Genomic DNA, 7,087 nt, shown 5'->3' with positions numbered 1-7,087 from the left:
TTCTCCATAGAAATCCAAAAAGGCTTTCCTTATTTCTTTAGGTTTGGTTATCTCTTCTCCTTCTACCACTATCCTATTTATCGTGTTCTGTTCCTTCCTTTTTTTCAATTGCCAAGCTAATATCTTCCCCGTTTTGTTGGCATGTTCGAAATTCCTCTGTCTCAATCTTTTAATTTTCCATTCTATCTCTCTATTTATCAGCATTGTATATTGGGATTGTAAGACTTTTATATTCTCTTTTATTTTCTTATTTTTTGGATTTTTAATTAGTTTTTGCTCGTTCTCTGCTAGTTGTTGTATGATTTCTTTTTTCCCTTTTTCCCTTTTTTTGTTCTTAATTGCAGTCTGCTGGATAAAAAAGCCCCGCATCACCGCCTTTCCTGCATCCCATACCACCTTAGGCTTTGTGTTATTGCCCAAATTATCTTCGAAGTATTCTTTTAATCTATTTTGAGCCTTTTCTACTACTTCTTGGTCATCTAGCAGATAGTCCTTCAATTTCCATCTAAATAGTCTACTTTCCTGCTCTTTCAATTCCATTTTTATTGGATTATGGTCTGAAATGGTTCTAACCTGGATCTCCACCCGTAGAGATCTTGGGACTAACTCTTTCGAAACCCATATCTGGTCTAATCTTGATGATGAATCGTTAGGTTCTGAATGGAAGGTGTATTGCTTTTCTAGAGGGTATTTAAATCTCCAAATATCTACCAAATTACAGTTCTGGACCAAAGAGAAAAAAGTTCTGGGTAGCTTCCCTTCTTTTCCTTTTGTATCCCTCAATCTATCCAATTCTAGCGACACCACGCCATTCATATCACCTAATAGTATAATTTTTTGGTCTGCGTAATCAAATAGCTTTTCTTCCAACCTTCCGTAAAATTCTGACTTATTTGTATTAGGCGCATATATTCCAGCTATTATAATCTTTTCTCCCTGCCAGTTTATTTGTACTGCTACTATCCTTCCTTCTTCGTCTTTGAAAAGAAGTTTCGCTTCGATTTGTTTCTTTATATAGATAACCATTCCTCTCTTTTTACTCTGATCTGAGGATATGAACTCATTCCCCAATCTTGGATTAATCAGGGTTCTTTTGTGTTTCCTCGCTATATGTGTCTCTTGGAGACATATAATATCCAATCCTTCCTTCTTCAAAATGTGTTCGATTCGATTCCTTTTCCCTTTATCATTCATCCCATTAACATTCCAACTAAGTATCTTTAACACCATTGCGATTTAATTAAGGGAGAGCAAAAAAAAGAAAAGAGAAAAGAAGAAAGGAAATAACTATTGATTCTTTTTAGGCTTCCTCTTCAGACCCTCCTCCCTCCCCCCCCTCCCCCCCGAACCCCCCGCCTCCCCCCCCCAAATCCCCCCCGGCCCCGCTCCCCCTTCCCCCACCTCTCTTTGCGGTTTCAACTCTTTGTATTTCCTTAGGAATTTGTCTGTTTCTCCCGGATTTGTCAGTTTTTGCCTTTTACTCCTATATGTGAAGGAGACGCCTTCCGGAAACTCCCACTTGAACTCGATATTGTTTCTTTTAAGTATCTGTACTAATTCTTTGTAGGAGTCTCTACGTTTTAGAAGCCTGACCGGAATATCTTTGAAAATTATTATATTGTTTCCTCCAATATTTAATCTTTTCTCTCTGCTCTTGTGTAGGATCTTATTTTTTATTTCCTTGTCTTTGAATATAATTAAACAATCTCCTATGTATTTTTTGTTCTTTGGAAGTTTAGCTTTTAATCTGAAAGCTGATTGTATTGCCTTGTCCACTTCTTCTGTTGGTAATTCCAACCAGAGGGCTAGTTCTACTATTATTTTCTCCTTTATATTTTCCCCTTGAGCTTCAGGTATGCCTCTCATCCTAAGATTAGCCTCCCTCTGTCTTAGTTCGTTCATAGCAATCCAATCTTTTAAATCCTCTTGACTTTTATTTAAACCCAGTATCTCGGCTTTGATTTTTTCTTCCTCACGTCTTACTTCCTTCAATTCTGCTTTTGTCTTTTTCAGACCTTCCTCCACTGTCTGCGTCCTCCTAAATACCTCTTTCATTTGACTTTTCAGTTCACTGACTGTTTCGTCTAACTTCTTATCCACTTCCCCAATTCTATGTTCTACTTGTTCTAGTTTGCGCTCAACACTTTTTTCACTCTCTTTTATCTCCGCGAACATTTTCAATATTTCTGCTCTAAAGTCCCCTTCTTGCTTTGATCCCTTCCTATCCACTGGCGTTCCCCCTTCAGGTCTTTTCCCAGTGTTTGACATTCTTAAATTTGGAAGGTAGTCTAAACTTAAAAGAAAAGAAAAAACAATATGCTTGCAGCACTCCTAAGACAATTGCCCGTCTGCTTAGTTAATCCTAGCTCTCAGTTTGACAATCTTTAGATTACACAGAAATCAGTTCAGTTAACAGTCCCTTATCAGTCTTTATATTACCAAAAGGTCGTCTTATTTCCTTCCGCCATGCTGCAACCTTGGGGATATCAGTAATAGTCCTAAAGCCTCAGGGTACAAGAGAGTTCAGTATACTGGCGTTCAGGAAGTTCAAGAAATTAGGGATCTTATATTTACGATGAGATGAGATGAGTTGATGTGTATTTTCTCCGGTCTCCACAGTAGATTCTTGAAGATTTTGTCGGGGGGATCGATTTTGCAATTAACAGATGAAAGTTAACAGATTAAAAAAAAAAAAAAAAGAAATTCCCCCGCAAAAGCCCCTGTACCTTTTACCTGCGAGAAACCATGGAGAGGGGAGATAATTTGGGGGGGGGAGGGGGCAGGGCAAGGGAGAGGGAGAAGCCGGAGGCAACCGGGGGGGGGCGGGCGAGGGATCGTAAGGGCAGAGAAAGCAGATGGAACAATTGGCGTCCAAATAGAAAGTTCTAATCACAATAAACGCTCTGACCACTAGATGGCTCTCTCTGCTGCTGCCGGGCTCTGAAGGTAAAACACGTCGCACCGGCAAATCGGGTAATCCGGCAGTCCGAAGCAGGAGGCTGTCGCTTAATCATCTCCAGTTATCGAGTAGACGGATAGGAGCACATCCACAAAGTTCTTAAGATCAGGTATATCCATAGAACAGATACATCCGTATTGTTAGATTGTAAGTTGTTATTATATGTATTCTGTGTATTCTGGTCTTACAAATGGCGCCGCTGGCGCTTCACTTCCGCTTTTCCGCTTTTCCGCAAGGCGTCTTGCGGTAAAGATGGCGTTTCGGCGTCCCTCCGTTTCAATAAATGGTTATTAAAATGATAACTGCCTCCTCTGTTCCCTGTTCAAACACCTCCTTTTAGGGAGGGTCGGCTGTTTGTATTTAAGAGTCTTTCAGGGAAACAAAATAAACACTGGTAGCAGCTCCGTATATTTGTCTCTGCTCTGCTGTTTCTTTGCGGTTCTGCCGATCCCTGGTAGTGGCTGAACCTCTAAAGCTTCGCTTTTTCTCTCCCCGAGACTTTTAGAAGACATCTAAGGCAGCCCTGTTTAGGGAAGCCTTTAATGTTTGCTGCATTACTGTATTTTAATCTTTTGACGGAAGCTGCCCAGAGTGGCTGGGGAAGCCCAGCCAGATGGGCGGGGTACAAATAGATTATTATTATTATTATTATTATTATTATTATTATTATTATTATTATTATTATTATTATTAAGGGAGAGTGGACTAGATGATCCTCAGGGTCCCTTCCACCCCACTATTCTTTAAGTTGCAATTCACTATGGGAATGTGAGATGCAAGGCTGCCATCATCCCCTCAGCTTGCTAGGATCGCAGGGACGGGGACATGTGGACCACTTGCGCAGCTCCACATTTCAAATGGAAATTCCCTGAGCAATAGAACCTTAAGCTGGTATGCGGGAAGCTGACCCGGCAGCAGCTTTGTTGGGACTTTTTAGGGTTTCTGGCCAGCGTTGGCCCTGTAAATTTACACATCATGGTGGCAACACAAGGCAGGGCATCTTGCCCAAGCGGGGGCTGGCAAGCAATAACTCAATACCTCTCGCCCATATTTCCATAAAAATATCTTCCTTGAAAGCCTGGCTAAAAGGTTATCTAGATGTGTCAGTGGTTTTGTGCTTGTGGGAAGGGTTTTCCCAAGGTTTGGGATTCCTCTGGCTTTTCAGCCAGTGGCTCAGAATACAGCAACTCAAAAGCCAGTCAGAGAGCTACCTGTGGTATCAAGTAAGAAGGTTAGGAAGTAGCTTTCATTGGGATGTATGGTGGGATCCCCTTGATTCTCCTTCTATTCCTGATTTTCATTTATCCCCTTTGAGGATCGTCCCTAAGAAAGCCCCATATAATCCATATTTATCGCATCTCAAAGGCACCTCAATGAATGACTCTCTGGAATTGTTCCATGAAATATGCATCTTTGGATCAGGCAGTTGAGCTTACCAACAAATTGGAAGAGGGCCTTGTTGGCATTATGCGATATTGAATTGGCTGTTAGGCGGCTGCTGTTTCACCCTCAAGATTATAAGTAGTTGGGCTTTAATTGGATGGTCCTTACATTGATAAGGCGATGCCAGTGGGTTGCGCTATAGGCTGTGCAGCACTCGAGTCCTTTAGCGTCCTTCTGGATTGAACTTTGCGAGTCAAGACTCGTTTAACTGGGGGTACCATTATTTGGATTATCTTACTGGCTGGTTCATGTGACACCAGCCTCTGCTTGGCTTACTGGACGCCCCTTTTATTCCCCGAGGAGCTGGGTGTTCCGTTGGCAGTGGATAGGACAGTGGCTCCACTGCCCCCTTTTAACGTATTTGGGGGCTAGCTGGATACCGTTGCTCATACCTCTGCTTGCCTGTGGAAAAGCTGTGTGCCGTGAAGGACGTTATTCTTGTAATACTTCCTCTGATAGCAAATGTTGCTTTGTCAGATTCCATCATTCCTAGGTCAGTTAAAAAATTGGCATGCAGGGTGGTTGTTCCAGGCTGCCCCTTCCATTCCTGCTTGGCCAGGTGGTCTCATGGCCTGGGGTCCCTGCATCATCCTGTACAGTGGCCTTGAGCCTGACAGGGCAAGGCAATCACATGTGACCTAACTTTTCTTGAGTTTTCCCCATTGTAGTGTAAGCGCACATCTGGGCTGAGGAGTACAGGGACCGTCGGGTCTGTCTTGGTCTGATAACCAGGCAGTGTGAGGGTCCTGGCAAAATGGTCCTCATGCTTCGGCAGTCTCCACCCCCTTTTATGTGCTTTACAGCTGCACTGCTTAAGGTTTAATATTGCGTTTCTGCTTGCTTTATTACGGGATCATCTAATGTTTTCGCTATCACTCTATCCCGTTTTCAGTTGGAGAGCTTCAGATCCTGGGCTCTGGACGCCCAGCTATAGCCGGATTTTCTGGAGCTCCTGTGGCGTTTTGGCAACAATTGATAATTAAGAGGAGGAGTAGCTTACATTTCCCCTTCTGCTTTCAGGTCTTACGAAAAGGCCTGGATTGATTTCTTAGCGTTTAGCTGGCAGTCTTCGGCCATTCAGAGGAACATGCCTCCATCCTCTGAGCAGGACCTGCAGTAATTGGCCTACCTGCTGCAGATCGGGTGCACTGTTAAAACTATCAGAATTCAGTCCGCTGCAATGTCTGCTAGAGTAAAGCTTTAATTTTTCAGAGACCCTTCTAAAAGCCTCCAAACTCCGCAGGGTCTCGGAAGGTTGGAAAAGGCTCCAGCCTTCACAGGACTGCAGGCAGGAAGCCGGTCAATCTTGACCTATGCAGTATCTGCAACAAGTTTAGACTTGTCTCCTGGTTCTAGATCTAGATGAGACTTCTTTCAGTATTCCATGGTAATTTTGGTGTACTGAGGGTTGGGGAAATTGTGTTGGAGCCAGCACGGGGCTGAGAGTTTGGAGGCTTATTGCCTCAGGATTTTTCCTTATCTGCTTTGGCGCTTGTCATAAGTGTCTGGAGCTCTAAGTCAGACCTAGTAAGCAGGGTTGCCATCATCAGGCTTCCAGTCACAGGTAAGGTGGGCCCTTGCCCTGTTATTGGATACCAGAAATATTTGGCTTTTTTTTTAAAAAAAATATTTATTACTTTTCCAACAATTTAAACACTACAAAAACAATACAATACAATACAAAAACACTACATAACATTGACATTAAACACATTGAACTAACAAAACAAAACAAAAACAATAAAATAAATCAAACAATTTCATTATCCCATCTTTCATTCACTTATTTCCACGACCTCCTCACACCTCCCTTTTTGTATTCCACTTCTGTTAACTATTTCAGCAATTCCTTTCCATCTTCCTCTGTTTCCTATCCTATAATTATCTTAACACATTCTAACCTTATTTTTTCCTTTAATACTCTATTAATCTATTTATACTTAATTCCTTATAACATTTCTACTAAAGCCATATAACTTCATTCCAACATTTTTCTAACATTCATTGATTTTACAGTATTTCTGTAAATAGTCTTTAAACTTTTTCCAGTCTTCTACCACCGACTCTTCTCCCTGGTCTCGGATTCTGCCAGTCATTTCCACCAGTTCCATATAGTCCATCAACTTCATCTGCTATTCTTCCCAGGTGGGTAAATCTTGTGTCTTCCAATATTTCGCGATGAGTATCCTTGCTGCTGTTGTTGCATACATAAAAAAAGTTCTATCCTTCTTTGGCACCAATTGGCCGACCATGCCCAGGAGAAAGGCCTCTGGTTTCTTCAGGAAGGTATATTTAAATACCTTTTTCATTTCATTATAAATCATCTCCCAGAATGTCTTAATCCTTGGGCATAGAATCATAGAGTTGGAAGAGACCACAAGGGCCATCAAGTCCAACCCCTTGCCAAGCAGGAAACACCATCAGAGCACTCCTGACATATGGTTGTCAAGCCTCTGCTTAAAGACCTCCAAAGAAGGAGGCTCCACCACACTCCTTGGCAGCAAATTCCACTGTCAAACAGCTCTTACTGTCAGGAAGTTCTTCCTAATGTTTAGGTGGAATCTTCCTTCTTGTAGTTTGGATCCATTGCTCCGTGTCTGCTTCTCTGGAGCAGCAGAAAACAACCTTTCTCCCTCCTCTATGTGACATCCTTTTATATATTTGAACATGGCTATCATATCACCC

This window comes from Podarcis bocagei (assembly GCF_964188305.1).
Source record: "Podarcis bocagei genome assembly, chromosome: 7".
NCBI lineage: Eukaryota > Metazoa > Chordata > Lepidosauria > Squamata > Lacertidae > Podarcis > Podarcis bocagei.
This window is presented reverse-complemented; position numbering follows the sequence as displayed.